Genomic DNA, 16,026 nt, shown 5'->3' on the forward strand with positions numbered 1-16,026 from the left:
AGTCACTGCACCAGAGGAGCTTACAATCTAATCCCCCACCCACCCTACAGTAACACACTATTATTAGTATACATTCATATAGCTCTATAACATATTCCACAGACAGCACTGACCTATCAACAAAGATCATGTTCCCTGCTGAATGGAGATTCAGCAGGGAGTGTGTCAACCCTCGGCAGAGAGACCACTGTTTCCAGACAGAGGGCAAGGGTCCTTTTCTACAGCATGCTGGCAGAGGACAGACTTTTCAACCCAGGCCGGGGCTGCTTTTTAAAGAAAACTATATTCAAGACATTGCACACATTTTATTCTGAAGCACCTGCTTGTATTTAGCTGGTTTCAACTGAGAGCTCAATTGGGCTTGTAAGCAGGTTAAGTTTAATGCTGCCCCAGCCGGGAGGGTTACAGTTAACTTGCTTCCCAGTTCTTTCTTGGTGGACTTTCTTGAGTCTGGCTCACTGGCCCTGTGCTGCATTAAATAGGGATAGGGATCCAATCTGGGTGGGGGAGAAAGTGGCAAGTCATGCTGTCATTACCCTGTTCCAGAGGGAAGCCGGAAGAGACATCGGCAGCTCCGTGGAACACACAGCCCGAGTGGAGCTGCCTGTACAGTAAGTAAGTATGAGACTCAGTGAGGCTGCATTTGATGGGGCACAGTGAGGCTGCATTTGATGGGACACAGTGAGGCTGCATTTGATGGGGCACAGTGAGGCTGCATTTGATGGGGCACAGTGAGGCTGCATTTGATAGGGCACAGTGAGGCTCCATTTGATGGGGCACAGTGGCTGCATAAGATGGGCAGAGTGGCTGTATTTTATGGGGCACAGTGGCAGAATTTGATATGGAACAGTGGCTGCGTTTGATGGGCACAGTGGCTAGGTTTAGTGGCTCAGTGGCTGCTAATGATGGGCACAGTGGCTGTGTTTGATGGCACAGTGGAAGCAATTGATGGACACAGTGGCTGCGTTTGATGGCATAGTGGCTGCATTTCATGGTATAGTGGCTGCGTTTGATGGTACAGTGGCTGCGTTTGATGAGCACAGTGGCTAGGTTTAATGGCACAGTGGCGGCAATTTATGGGCACAGTGGCTGCGTTTGATGGTACAGTGGCAGCAATTGATGGGTACAGTGGCTGGGTTTGATGGCATAGAAGCTGCGTTTGATTGTACAGTGGCTGCGTTTGATGGTACAGTGGTAGCAATTGATGGGCACTGTGGCTGCGTTTGATGGCACAGTGGCTGCGTTTGATGGCAAGTGGCTGCGTTTGATGGCATAGTGGCTGCGTTTGATGGTACAGTGGCTGCGTTTGATGGCAAGTGACTGCGTTTGATAGCATAGTGGCTGCGTTTGATGGCACAGTGGCTGCGTTTGATGGCATAGTGGCTGCGTTTGATGGCAAGTGGCTGCGTTTGATGGCATAGTGGCTGCGTTTCATGGCACAGTGGCTGCGTTTGATGGTACAGTGGTGGCAAATGATGGGCACAGTGGCTGCGTTTGATGACACAGTGGCTGCATTTGATGGTACAGTGGCTGCGTTTGATGGTACAGTGGTGGCAATTGATGGGCACAGTGGCTGCGTTTGATGGCACAGTGACTGTGATTGCTGGGGGTTTTTTCCAGAATTTTTCAGTTTGTTTGCGCCCCCCCCCCCCCCCCCCAAAAAAAAAATTGAGCACCAGCTGCCACTGGAATCTATGATGAAAAATGTGTTTCTGAATAAATAACAGCTCATGTATAATAGAAATCAAATGATTGGTTTAGCAGGAGAATGTATGGCGAATCCTCGCAATCATGAACTTCTCCGGGGCTCCTCATTTTACTCATTGTTTCTACCAGATCTTATAACATGCCGGTTCATTTTTCATGAGTTTATTTAATTTCCACAGAAGAACATTTTATATTATTTTTCCAAAATTTGACGGTTGTTATTATAGCAACAATAAAAAAATATAACAGATTTGTTTAAAAGTTTGGGGATTTTAGGAATGTCTGACGGCGCCTATAATTTGTGTGTATTGTAAGAGGACTTCTTTCCCCTCACTGCAGGTGTGGCTGTTACCGAAAAGGAGTGCCAAAAATATATGGAATATTGTCCAGGTGTGAACCGTGTTCCTCCACTGTCTGCTCCAACAGATGTCCAGCTGCCCCATATCACTAATTATCATGAATGGTCCCCACTAGAATTAGGGAAGTCCCCTTCACTTCTTGGATGGATCTACCACTGCATCCTCCATAACACGGGTGAGTAAAACTGACAATTTTGGCACATATAAGAACACTTAAGTAAATTATTGACATTTTGGCCAATGTGTAGGAGTCGGTGGGGAAGGTGAAATGAACCACTTCCCCATGTTTTCATTTTTTTTGGCCATTGAAATCTGCATTACTGGCTACAAAATTTCTTAACCCTCCCAGAACAATATACACTATATTATCAAAAGTATTGGGACACCTGGCTTTACACGCACATGAACTTTAATGGCATCCCAGTCTTAGTCCGTAGGGTTCAATATTGAGGTGGCCCACCCATTGCAGCTATAACAGCTTCACCTCTTCTGGGAAGGCTGTCTACAAAGTTTAGGAGTGTGTCTATGGGAATGTTTGACCATTCTTCCAGAAGCTCATTTGTGAGGTCAGGCACTGATATTGGAAGAGAAAGCCTGGCTCGCAGTTTCCACTCTAGTTCATTCCAAAGGTTTTGCCTATCGGGTTGAAGTCAACACAATCAAGTTCCTCCATCCTAATCTTGATCATCCATGTCTTTATGGACCTTGCTTCATGCAATGGTGCACAGTCATGTTGGAACAGGAAGGGGCCATCCCTAAAGTTGGGAGCATGAAACTGTCCAAAATGTCTTGGTGCTGATGCCTTCACCGGAACTAAGGGGTCAAGCCCAACCCCTGAAAAACAACCCCACACCATAATCTCCTCTCCATCAAATGATTTGGATCAGTGCTTAAAACAAGGTCCATAAAGACACAGATGTACGAGTATGAAGTAGAGGAACTTGATTAGCCTTCAAGTCCTAACCTAAGCCCAATAGAACATCTTTGGGATGAATTACAGTGCAGACTGTGAGCCAGTGCCTGACCCCACAAATGCGCTTCTGGAAGAATGGTCAAACATTCCCATAGACACACTCCTAAACCTTGTGGACAGCCTTGTGTGTGTAAAGGCAGGTGTCCCAATACTTTTGGTAATATAGTATATTTTCTGAAAGCAGAGGCCTTGTAGAATAACAATGATGGTAGTTGCAATTGTTTTTGTTCCACAATATTTACACTATTTGACTTTATCAAATCTATATTTTCAGGAAAAAATACACTAAAATGAATGTTATTGTACAAAACACAATTTAGCCTAGGCTCACATTCACTGTGGGTTAGAAATCGTGCGAGTTCAGTTGATCTCATACCTGCATGTCAGTCTGACTTCGGGAGTGATTTCAGAGACATCTGTGTGGGTTCCTGCACAGATGTCTATACAAATCGCCCCCCGAAGTCACCAAAAGTAGCACAGGAACTACTTTTGATAATCTGTGCAGCGCCGCAAAGTAGTGATGCACTGATTCGGACGGTGCCATTGCAAGCAATAGCTGCCGATTTGGCATGTGATTTGACATGTCAAATCACATGCCAAATCACTCCAATGTGAACCTGGGCTTAGTTCCCCAATTTTTGTACAAAATAAAAGATAAGGTAGCAGTGGCGGCCCGTCCATAGGAGGGACACTGGCAGCATTTGGCACAGTGGCTGCATTTGATGGCACAGTGGCAGTGTTTGATGGGCACGCTGGCAGTGTTTGGCATGGTAGCTGCGTTTGATGGGCACAGTGGCAGCATTTGATGTCCACAGCGTCAACATTTGATGGCCGCAGCGTTGGCATTTGATGGCACAGTGGCAGCGTTTGATGGGCACAGTGGCTGCGGTTGATGGGCACAGTGGCTGCGTTTGATGGCACAGTGGCAGCGTTTTATGGGCACAGTGGTATCGTTTGGCACAGTGGCAGCGTTTGGCACAGTGGCTACGTTTGATGGTACAGTGGCTGCATTTGATGGCACAGTAGCTGCATTTGATGGCCACAGCGTTGGCATTTGATGGCGCAGTGGCAGCGTTTGATGGCACAGTGGCAGTGGTTGATGGGCACAGTGGCTGTGTTTGATGGGCACAGTGGCTGCAATTGATGGGTTCTTTTTTCAGAATGTTTTCAGTTTGTCTTTGCGCCCCCCCCCCCCCAATAATTTTGAGCACAAGCCGCCACTGTAAGGTAGTGTATTAGAGTAAATAAATACCAAATGAGTCAGGCTTCAAAACTGCATGCTCCTGTTAAATGGCAAAATATACAATGCCTCTACTAATCCTTTATATTCTATTTTGAAATTTGAAAATGGAACAATTTAGAAATTGGATGAAAGGTTTACAATTGGGAAACGCTTTTTGAATGATAAAAAGTGCATTTTCTATACGACTATATAGATCAGACCAAAATGAGGAGGATAGAGGGACTTTGTTTCAGATTGGGGACAGTCCCTCGAAATCAGGGACAGTTGGGAGCTATGCAATTATTTTTCTTTATTTGCTGTGAAACTAGTTTGGCTGACATCACTCCACTCATCCCTACTCCATAGCATCCACCCAGCCCTGAAACTTACACCACCCAACCACAAAGCACAGCCCATCTGGCGACCTGTCTTTTCTTTGCTGCAGATAAGCAACACAGCTTGGTCAACTCTCTGCCCCTGGCTTGTGATTGGACAGTAAAGGAGAAGCAGCAGTTTTTCCATACTCTGCAAGTATTTACACTAGTTGTATTCAAAAATACATTTATTCATTTTTAAGAAACAGATAACTGCTTTAATAACTATCTTTGCATTCTAAAAAAAATGCATGGTGGAGCCCCCTGGAGGTGTACTGGCTGTTCCTGCAACCTCACATGCTCCGTCCTCTGTCTATTCCTCTTCTGGATGGTATTTCCCAATTTTTCATATTTGTATCTAATTATCTTCCCTGAAAATAGAAAGATTCCCTGAGGACAGAGATAATTGCGATATTCTGAACATTCTCATCTCCTATTATTAATCCGGGAAACATATTTCTCAGGCTGCCGAGAGATATAAAAGGCTTATTTATGTCTAAGCCGAGTACCACGGAAAACATGCTGTGCCACGCAAACCACATAATCACCTAGATCCATAATCTACAGAAGAAGAATCTTTATTGACACGCTGTTTGCTTTAACACTCAAAATGCCAAACAATTGCAGGGCGTTTGTGGCATGGCCCCATTCACTTGAATGGGCCGTGTTTGGCGGCGGCACCGCCTGCTTAATGCGATATGCTGTTTACTTTTGCAGAGGGCGTGAAGCAAAGAATCACGGTAGTGGCAGGAGTACAGCCCAGAGAAGCTGCATTGCTTTGATTAGGTGGGCAGTTGGGGCGTAGTAAAATTGTGGCTAAACTGCCCACTTTTACTGCCCCCACCCGGTCGCCCAGGTGAACAAGGTCTAAAGGAGTAGAGGATCCCCAGTCATGTGCCAGTAATTTACAAAACACAGCTTCACCTTGTTCACAGCTTCACCTAGCTATGAATAAGCACCTGCTATAATGGTGTGAAACGCGTTAGTGGTTTTATCCGTGCTGCATGGATTTATTCTAACAATAAAGAAATCGTTTTCATTGAAGTGCGGCCATCCGGACCTTTTTGTTCAATTTTTACAGCTTCACCTTGATTTGTGAACTTTCTCGCTTCCTTATATCGGCCTCATTGGTGCTCATTGCTGGAAATGATGATTCTTATGTCCAGGAGAATGTGTTATAACTTAGTGAAATGAGTCAAAAAGGCAAAAAAAATGGCCAGGGGACAATAAAAAAAATTTAAAAAACGGTGCTGGTAACTTAAATTCCCTTCCTTTAGAAAGTATATTTTGCATGGAAGACATCAAAATGTTGATTTCCTCATTTCAATCCCATGTTTTTTAGGGCCGATGCACAGCAGAATGGTACAGGAATGTGGTCTGCAATCCTATTCAATTCCTGTGCATTTTTCCTGCAATGTGATTTTGCAGCCCATTCATTTGAATGGGCTGCAAATCACACAGGAATGAACAGAAAAAAGTGCATGCACTACTTTTAAAAAACGCGTCGCACCAAATCACGTGGTATTTCAGTACCAGTACTGCGTTGGCGATCTGCGATCAGCCAACAGAAAGTAAATGGGTGCGCATCGGCTGTTCTGACTCTGGTCATTTACACTTACATATTCTTAAGAAGTGTAGCACCCTGGTATTAGGCAGGGTTGCTAACACATTTAGTTATGCTAGGTGGTAACTAGCCTGGATAATTGCTAGGTGCATCTGCTGACTTTTTGTCCTAAGCCTGAAACTGGTACATTTCTCTCTTCTGTCAATAGGTGGCACTGCTGCCTATGGCATTAGAATGATAGGACCACAGTGAGTTCAAGTTGTGAATACAGGGCCGTCTTTAAGGCAGGGCAAAAGGGGCAGGTGCCCTGGGCCCTGTCATTGTTGTGGGGCCCAAAGCAGCTGCCTCATACTTGCCAACTATCCCAGTTTAAATTCCCTTGTCCCTTGAAGTTTTAGTCCTGAGCTGTGTCCCGATATCTCAGTGTGAAGTGCTGCTACTAACGCTTCAATAATCGCAGCGCCATGATTGTTATGGTGTCAGGATGATTGAAGTGCATTATTTCTATTATTACATTGTAATATGAAATGAAATCCTTCAACTCACCATAATGCAGAATCAGTGGGAGCCATGAGCGCGTCACTAGCCACGTTGCCTGCCACCAGATTCCATCAGGTGTCCCAAGCGGAGTCTGTCCTTACATCAGGTGCCCCATCAGAGGTACCTTTCTCACATCTGTGTCTATCAGCAGAGCCCCTCCTTACATCTGGTGCACCTCTGACATGACTGTGCCCTCTGACATCCAGACTGGCCCCCCCACATCCACAGACCGCCCCCCCGACATCCACAGACCGCCCCCCCGACATCCACAGACTGCCCCCCCGACATCCACAGACCCCCCCCGACATCCACAGACCCCCCCCGACATCCACAGACTGACCCCCCGACATCCACAGACCCCCCCGACATCCACAGACTGACCCCCCCCCGACATCCACAGACTGACCCCCCCGACATCCACAGACTGACCCCCCCGACATCCACAGACCGGCCCCCGACATCCACAGACTGGCCCCCACATCCACACACTGGCCCCCATATCTCCAGACTGGCCCCCCACATACACAGACTGGCCCCGACATCTCCTGTCCTCCAGATGCGGCAAGCCGTCGTTGCCGTGCAAAATGACTTTGAACTGTGGTGCCGCCCACACTGCACTTCGCACTGACAGTGGGGGTGGGTGGCGCCACAGCATCTGAGCTCTATTGACAGACACTGTGGAGTAATTCACACCTAAAGTATGCAGCTAAAGATTCTCAAGTGTGCTTCCTCAGGGGTCAGAACCCTGCTCCCTCTCCCAGCAGTCACTTAGTAGCTCTGCTCCCCCTCCCAGCAGTCAGTAGCTCTGCTCCCCCTCCCAGAAGTCACTTAGTAGCTCTACTCCCCCTCCCAGCAGTCAGTAGCTCTGCTCCCCCTCCCAGAAGTCACTTAGTAGCTCTACTCCCCCTCCCAGCAGTCAGTAGCTCTGCTCCCCCTCCCAGCAGTCAGTAGCTCTGCTCCCCCTCCCAGAAGTCACTTAGTAGCTCTACTCCACTGTGGAGTAATTCACACCTAAAGTATGCAGCTAAAGCTTCTCAAGTGCGCTTCCTGAGGGGTCCGAACCCTGCTCCCTCTCCCAGCAGTCACTTAGTAGCTCTACTCCCCCTCCCAGCAGTCAGTAGCTCTTCTCCCCCTCCCAGCAGTCACTTAGTAGCTCTGCTCCCACCTCCCTGCAGTGGCTCACCAGCTCAGCTTCCTTTGGGCTACCCTTGATGCAGTGACTCCTCAGCTCACCCTTCTTTCCCCACCAAGCTGCAATCCAGTAATCCAGTATCTCTCCTGCCCACCACTGACTAAGTAACTTAGCTCCCCCCTCCCAGTAGTGACTAAGTGGCTCAGCTCCCCCTGCTCCCACCCAAAGCAGTGACCTCACAGCTCACGCTTCCCCCCTTATTTCCCCCTCCCCCCCCCCCGCCAATACACTGAGACCATAAATCTCTAGAACGTCAAACACCGCTCCAAGGTCCTATGTAGGTCCTGGCTTTGTCATAGGGGGTCACAGGGCTATCACTAAGCCCTGTGGGCAAGCTGAAACGAGTCGGATGGCACTTTCCTTTTCACCTGGGCTGTTTTTCATGGAGTGCAGTGTTTTATCCTCTTCCTTCCCAGTCATACAGTAGCTCAACTTCTCCTGCTCCTCCCTCCCAGCAGTGGCTTAGCAACTCTGCCCCACTTGTTTCCCTACATTCATTTCACGGAACGTTACTGTAATGAAAAGATCTATATGGGTCCTCGGTGCTGCTGATCCCCTCAAGCCTCTTTCTGTCACTCTCTGCACTCATTTCCTTTGCACCTTATTATTCTGGAACGACTTCCTGATAGTGACAACAGTGGACCATGCCTGTGTAATGTGTGTAGAAATGGCCACTTGTAGTCTCCATTAGAGACCTATTTGACAACACAGAAGCACAGTTAGGAGACAGTGGCACAGTGTTGTCACCCCAAAACAGGAAGTGCTTGAATAAAACCTCCATGGAAATTACCGTAGTCTCCATCAGAAGCCCATGTGATAGGGTGACAACACAGGAGCAGAGTTAGGAGATAGGGGCATGGTGTTGTCACCCTAAAACAGGAAGTGCCTGAACAAAATCTCCATGGAAATGGCTGTGGTCACCATCAGAATACCATGTGACAGGATGACAATCCAGGAGAACAGTTAGGAGACAGGGCACAGTGTTGTCACCCTAAAACAGGAAGGGTCTGTACAAAACCTCTGTCGAAATGGTCATAGTCTCCATCAGAAGCCAATGTGACAGGGTCACAATACAGGAGCACAGTTAGGAGACATGGACACAGTGTTGTCACCCTAAAACAGGAAATGTCTGAACAAAACTTCCATAGAAATGGCCGTAGTCTCCTTAAGAAGCCCAGAAGCTTCCACAACAGGAAGTATCTGAACAAAACCTCCATGGAAATGGCCATAGTCTCCATCTAAAGCCCATGTGACAGGGTGACAACGCAGGAGCACAGTTAGGAGACATGGACACAGTGTTGTCACTAGGGTTGCCACCTTTTCTTCAAGCTATACCCAAACACTTTAGCGGCGCAGCAGCTAATTTCTTTTTCAAGGGGGAATGCTGAGGACAGGGCATGCCTTACAGCTAAATCCCTCTTACCTTAGTGTATTCACTTGTTCGGAGGCAAGAGAGAGAAGGGAGGGTGGGGGAGACTTCTGTTACAGACATTGGATGGTGAGCTCACTCACCCAAGGATGGAGGTTCAGGTATCGACACCTTTCATCCACGATGTATCTGCCAGTTGCTGAACTTCAGATTTCCTGCCCAGACATCCCTTTCCAGAGGACCAGAACACAGAGGATTGGAGTGTGGTTGGGCAGACAGAGTTGTAGGGGTGGAAAAAGGAGGATCAGGTCAAGCCCTCTCTCCTCTCTTGTCTATGTATGGGAATGTATCCTGTGCACACCCCTATGTACTCGGTGGTTGTGGTACTCGGTTACTTGGGGAGCCAGAGTCCATTTTGAATATTGTGTCCGGGTTTCCATTATGAATATTGTGTCTGGGTTTCAGGACCAAAATGTCCTGGTGAATCCTGGACAGGTGGCAACCCTAGTTGTCACCCTAAAACATTATCGCTTACTGCGATAGCCAGCTAGGAGACAGGGACACAGCGTTGTCACCCCACAACAGGAAGTGCCTGAACACAGACCTCCATGGAAATGGCAGGATGACAACACAGGAGCCCAGTTAGGAGACATGGACACAGTGTTGTCACCCCACAACAGGAAGTGCCTGAATAAAACCTCCATGGAAATGTAATGAGGCATCATCAGAAGACCATGTCACAGGGTGACAACACAGGAGCCCAGTTAGGAGACAGGGACACAGTGTTGTCATCCCACAACAGGAAGTGCCTGAACACAGACTTCCATGGAAATGGCATGAGGCATCATCAGAAGACCATGTGACAGGGTGACAACACAGGAGCCCAGTTAGGAGACATGGACACAGTGTTGTCATCCCACAACAGGAAGTGCCTGAATAAAACCTCCATGGAAATGTAACGAGGCATCATCAGAAGACCATGTCACAGGGTGACAACACAGGAGCCCAGTTAGGAGACAGGGACACAGTGTTGTCATCCCACAACAGGAAGTGCCTGAACACAAACTTCCATGGAAATGGCATGAGGCATCATCAGAAGACCATGTGACAGGGTGACAACACAGGAGCCCAGTTAGGAGACATGAACACAGTGTTGTCATCCCACAACAGGAAGTGCCTGAACACAGACCTCCATGGAAATGGCATGAGGCATCATCAGAAGACCATGTGACAGGATGACAACACAGGAGCCCAGTTAGGAGACAGGGACACAGCGTTGTCACCCCACAACAGGAAGTGCCTGAACAAAACCTCCATGGAAATGGACATAGAGTCCATTAGAAGACCATGTGACAGGGTGACAACACAGGAGCACAGTTAGGAGACAGGGACACAGCGATGTCACCCCACAACAGGAAGTGCCTGAGCAAAACCACCATGGAAATGGAATGAGGCATCATCGGAAGACCATGTGACAGGGTGACAACACAGGAGCCCAGTTAGGAGACACACCCTAAAACAGGAAGTGCCTGAACACAGACCTCCATGGCAGGATCACCAGATATTATTTAAATGAAAGCTGCCGATTTAAAATGCTGGCAAATGACACGAACATGTTAAATATTCTAGGAGATTTTAGTGATTGAGATTCCATGTACTTTATTGTATGAAATAAGGGGTCATCATAGGGACAGAAATGGAGTCTTTACTACAAGAACGGGAACATTTGTATATGATGGATCGGTGGACTTCCCAATTTCTGGACACAGAGGAACAATTCGCAGAGGTCTCACGTCTCTGTCATCACGCTGGCGTTATTCGCGGTGCGATCCGTCCATATTCCCTAATCGCCCCGAGAAGTGCGAACACGCTATTTATTCCAATCAGAGGACCAGGCAGACAAATCATTTGTTTTACTAACATTTGAAGGAGAAGAAAGGTTTAGCGCCGTTAGCAATGTATTGGCCTGACATTCGCGGGCCACAAATAATCCGACTCACAGTTTGATGTCAGGCGCTGAAAAAAAACGCGCACTTTACAAACGGCTCTGGTGGGATAAATTGCCTTTAAAACGCAGTGTGACAGTATCACAGTCCAGACTGTATTATTATTTACACAGTCACCATCGCTACAAAAAAACGCACCACCCATGTACCGGCCTGTCATTGGCTGGAGGGTCTGGAGTCTAACGAGCCGGTCCCATTACAGCTGTTACAAAGTATCAAATATCCAGCGCTGAGATTTTCTCCTCGCTGTTTATTTGCTCTCTTTAAATTGATCGTGACATTAATGGCCCCGACCTCCGACCCACACAATATGATGACATAATTGCCCCGTGACATCACCGCGTCACCGCTATGAAAACATTCAATGTAAGTCGGGGTGGATTTAAAGGCACAGCGTTCACCTGTGTGGGATATCCTGAGATGCAGCTGTGCGAAACCGAGCTGATTATATGTACGGGATTTTAATCCGCCCCAAGCTGCTTCAAATTAAAGCACAATGACGGCCCCCCGAATGAGATTTTTTTGTTAGGAAAGGCGCATACCTGCAAAATTGGTTTCTGATTCCAGATCGCTTACAGGGAACGTCAACTTTTATTACAGATTCCTAGAAATATATGTAAAGACGTGATTGGCTTAACCCTTCCAGGTCCAGGAGTTATCAGAACCTTCCTGACCACAGCAGACTAATGCCCCATACATGCGGTCGGAAATTCAGACGGAAAAAGTCTGATCGGATTATGTTGTCGGAAAATCCAATCATGTGTGGGCTCTATCGGAATTTCCGACGGAAAAAGTCCAATCAGATTATGTTGTTGGAAAATACGATCGTGTGTGGGCTATTTCTGTCGGAATTTCTGACGGAAAAAGTTTGAGAGCTGGATGTAAAATTTTCCGATCGTGTGTAGTGAATTCCGACACACAAAGTGCCACGCATGCTCAGAAAAAATTTGGAGCTAATGGCTACTGGCCCCTATGTAGTCCCGTCGTACGTGTATAACGTCACCTCGTTCCGAACGAGCGGATTTTCCGACAACTTTGTGTGATCATATGTATGCAAGAAAAATTTCGGCCAAAATCCGTCAGAAAAAATCAGACAGATTTTGTGGTCGGAATGTCCGACCGTGTGTATGAGGCATAATGCCCTGTACACGCGGTAGGACTTTCCGATGGAAAATATGCAATCGGATCGTGTTGTCGGAAAATCCGTTCGCGTGTGGGCTCCATCTGACTTTTTCCGTCGGAATTTCAGACACACAAAGTTTGAGAGCTGGATCTAAAATTTTCCCGAAAACAAAATCCCATCGTTTAAATTCCAATCGTGTGTAGACAATTCCGACGGACAAAGTGCCACGCATGCTCAGAATAAATTACGAGACGAAAGCTATTGGCTACTGGCCTCTTTTATAGTCTCGTCATACGTGTTTTATGTCACCACGTTCTGAACGATTGGATTTTCCGACAACTTTGTGCGACCGTGTGTATGTAAGACAAGTTTGGGCCAAAATTAGTCGTAAAAAAATCTGACGGATTTTGCCGTCGGAATGTCCGACTGTGTGTACAGGGCATGCCAAATACACACGATTGGAATTTTGGTCGGAAAAAGCTCTGATGGTTTTCCCGATGGAATTCCAATGGGATTTGGCTCAAGCTGTCTTGCCTACACACGGTCACACCAAATTCCGACTGCTAAGAACGCAGTGACGTACAACACGTACGACGGGACTAGAAAAAGGAAGCTCAATAGCCAGTAGCCAATTGCTTCCGTCCCGTAGTTGAATCTCAGCATGCGTGATTTTTCGCGTGTCGGAATTGAATACACACGATCGGAATTTACGATGGAGACTTTTTCCGTCTGAAAAATTGAGAACCTGCTCTCAATCTTTTGCTGGCGGAAATTCGACCAGCAAAATTCCGATGGAGCATACACATGGTCGTATTTTCCGAAAAGTTTCCGAAAACGAAAAGCTGTCGGTCTTTTGCTGACCGAAATTCCGATCGCGTGTACGCGGCATTAGAAATCTTGTTTTTTTATTTTATTTTTTTATTCCCTAAATCGTATTTTTTTTGGATAAGCGCAAAATTGAAAAAAAAAAATGCAAAAAAACGGCAGTTTTATTTGGGGAAAAAGTATAAGCATAGCTCCCAACTGTCCCTGATTTGGAGCAATGTCTATCAAAATGTGTTTTCCAGCGCTAAACCTTTCATCTGATTTCTAAATTGCTGCATTTGTAAATTCCAAAAGCCAATATAAAGGAATATAAAGGAATAGTAGTGGTAAAAAAAAAAAAGCACTTCTGGGTTGAACCAATCTTTTACTTTTTGTAGAATTCTCCTTTAAAGGGGCGTGGCAAGGGGTGTGTCCTATACCTGCATACTTTTGCTGATAGGTGTTCCTCATTCCCATCTCTAAAAGTTGGGAAGTATAAGTACACCCAAAATCTGCTATTCAGAATGTTTGCCATCACACCTCGCTGTATATACACTATATTACCAAAAGTATTGAGACACCTGCTTTTACACGCTCATGTACTTTAATGGCATACCAGTCTTAAGCCTCGTACACACGATTCGATTGTTGGCAGGGGATTGCCTGCTGACAGACTGTTGTCTTAAAATCTGACCGTTAGTACGCTCCTTTTGACAATTGTTGTCCAACTTTCGGCCAACAAATGTTGGATGGAAGGCTAGTAAATTTTCGGCAGACAACAGTCTATTGTCAGATCTTCGTATTGTCAGTACACAAATCCATCACACAAAAGTACAAACACACATGATCAGAATCAATGCTCACCAAACACGAAATTAGCAGAAGGGGCCCAAAGGGTAGCGCCTGAGCTGAAATTCCTCGTAGTGCATCACTACGTTCTTGTCTGTTACACGACAATTGTTTACCGTTAGTATTGTAGACATGTCACTGGAGAAGTGATCGAGGGGGTGTACATCTCACCTAGGTTGCTACACAGTGTGAGATGGTAAATCCAGGATGGATCAGTTTCTCAGCAGCGATATGCTGCTGAGTTGTTATTTAATTTTGCCGGGCCTGGGTTTATATGGAATGGCAGGTAGGTTTGGTAGAGGGACCTGTCATTCCACATCCCCCGATCCAGTTCTGGGTTTGGGATCAGGTGAGCTTGGATCCTAATTAGCCTGGGAAGCTAAAGGCTCTGTAGGGTCTGCAGGTGATTGCTTCTCAGCCAGGGAATGAACAATCTGTGTGTTGAAGGAAGCTGCAAGCACAGCCACTGCTGGAGCTAAAACTCACCCTGCGATGTCCAGGCGAAAGACGCTGTGTTTGTAAGTGTCAGATAGGTGAGCAGAACCTGTTAGTAAGCGCCCAGCCAGGCTAGGACTTTTATTTTTGTTGTACTTAGAAAGCACGGTGTTGCTGTATATTTTGTTTGCTGGACTGTTTGTACCACGAATAAACGCCAAGATCTGCTTTATAAATTCCAAGTCTGCTGTGAACTGTGTCCAAACACACCCTACCCCGGGAAGATCCCTTACAATTGGTGGAGGTAGCGGGCAACGCGGTTGCTAGGGGCAACGGTGTGGACAGACTTGGCTACAGCTGCTGATGTCCTGGGTGAAAGCTGCAACTACACTCCAAAAACAGTCCAGCAACATGGAGGAGATGCTGAAGCAGTTTATGCAAGTGAGTTTGCAACAACAGCAGGCTCAGACAGAGGCCAATAGACGACATGAACAGTCCATGGCTGAACAACAGCAGATGATCGCTGCACAACAGCAGGCTCAGATAGAGGCCAATAGACGACATGAACAGTCCATGGCTGCACAACAACAACTTATTGAGCACCTGATAGCAAATCGAGAGGCGCCTGTGGTGATGGGAGCCGCTCCAGAGATTTTTTCTGGGAGAAGGACTGTGCAGAAAGCGCTGCAAAAGATGACTGCTGAGGACGATGTTGAGGCCTATCTAACAGTATTTGAGCGCGTGGCTGAGCGAGAGAAGTTACCAGCCGCTGAGTGGGCAGAGGTAATTGCGCCCTATTTAACAGGTGAACCTCAAAAGGCCTACTATGACCTCAGTGAGCAAGAGGTTAAGGACTATACTCGGCTAAAAGAGGAGATGCTTGCCCGACTAGGAGTTACTACTGCAGTCCGTGCCCGGAGGGTACGCAACTGGAGCTACAGTCTGGACAAATCAGCGAGGTCCCAGATGTATGACCTAATCCATTTGGCAAGAAAGTGGTTGGAGCCAGACACTTCTACTCCTGCACAAATCCTAGAGAAGGTCGTGATGGATCGCTACCTCCGAGCCCTTCCTACTGACTTGCAACGCTGGGTGGGACAAGGTGATCCTAAGAATGCAAACGAACTTGTCAACCTTGTGGAGAGGTTCCAGGCGACTGAGGACTACCTCCGTGATGTTCCTGCAGCATCTTCACCTCCCCGGAGCGCCAGATCTGTGCCGTCAGCTGGTAAGAGACTTCCATCTATTGGGGGAGTGTGGAGGGGTGCTGATGGGGGGAAAAGGGCTCAAGTGGTGTCTCAGGGACAAAAGACTGGTGATGGTCCCGGGTGGCTAAGGGGCTCTGAAAAGGACTCCTTGCCAAAGAGACCAGGCCCTATCCAGTGTTGGAGATGCCATGAGGCGGGACACGTGTCGGCCCATTGCCCTCTTACCTCTGAACCCATGGAATGTGACGCTAGCCGGCGTCAGTCGCTATTTGCGGAACCATCTTGTGCTGCAGTTCCTGGA

General features: G+C 47.1%; 1 long non-coding RNA gene across 1 annotated transcript in view; it reads left to right on the forward strand.

The window, feature by feature from the left end:
- The window catches only part of LOC143934342 (uncharacterized), a 56,954-nt gene that overhangs the window by 3,904 nt on the left and 37,024 nt on the right, over positions 1–16,026 (forward strand). The window contains exon 2 of the long non-coding RNA XR_013263250.1: positions 2,047–2,241. This is a non-coding gene — a long non-coding RNA (uncharacterized LOC143934342). The remainder of the gene's footprint in view (positions 1–2,046; positions 2,242–16,026) is intronic.

This window comes from Lithobates pipiens, unplaced genomic scaffold, assembly GCF_037356315.1.
Source record: "Lithobates pipiens isolate NorthernLeopardFrog02 unplaced genomic scaffold, aLitPip1_a1.2 Scaffold_27, whole genome shotgun sequence".
In the NCBI taxonomy this organism is placed as follows: domain Eukaryota; kingdom Metazoa; phylum Chordata; class Amphibia; order Anura; family Ranidae; genus Lithobates; species Lithobates pipiens.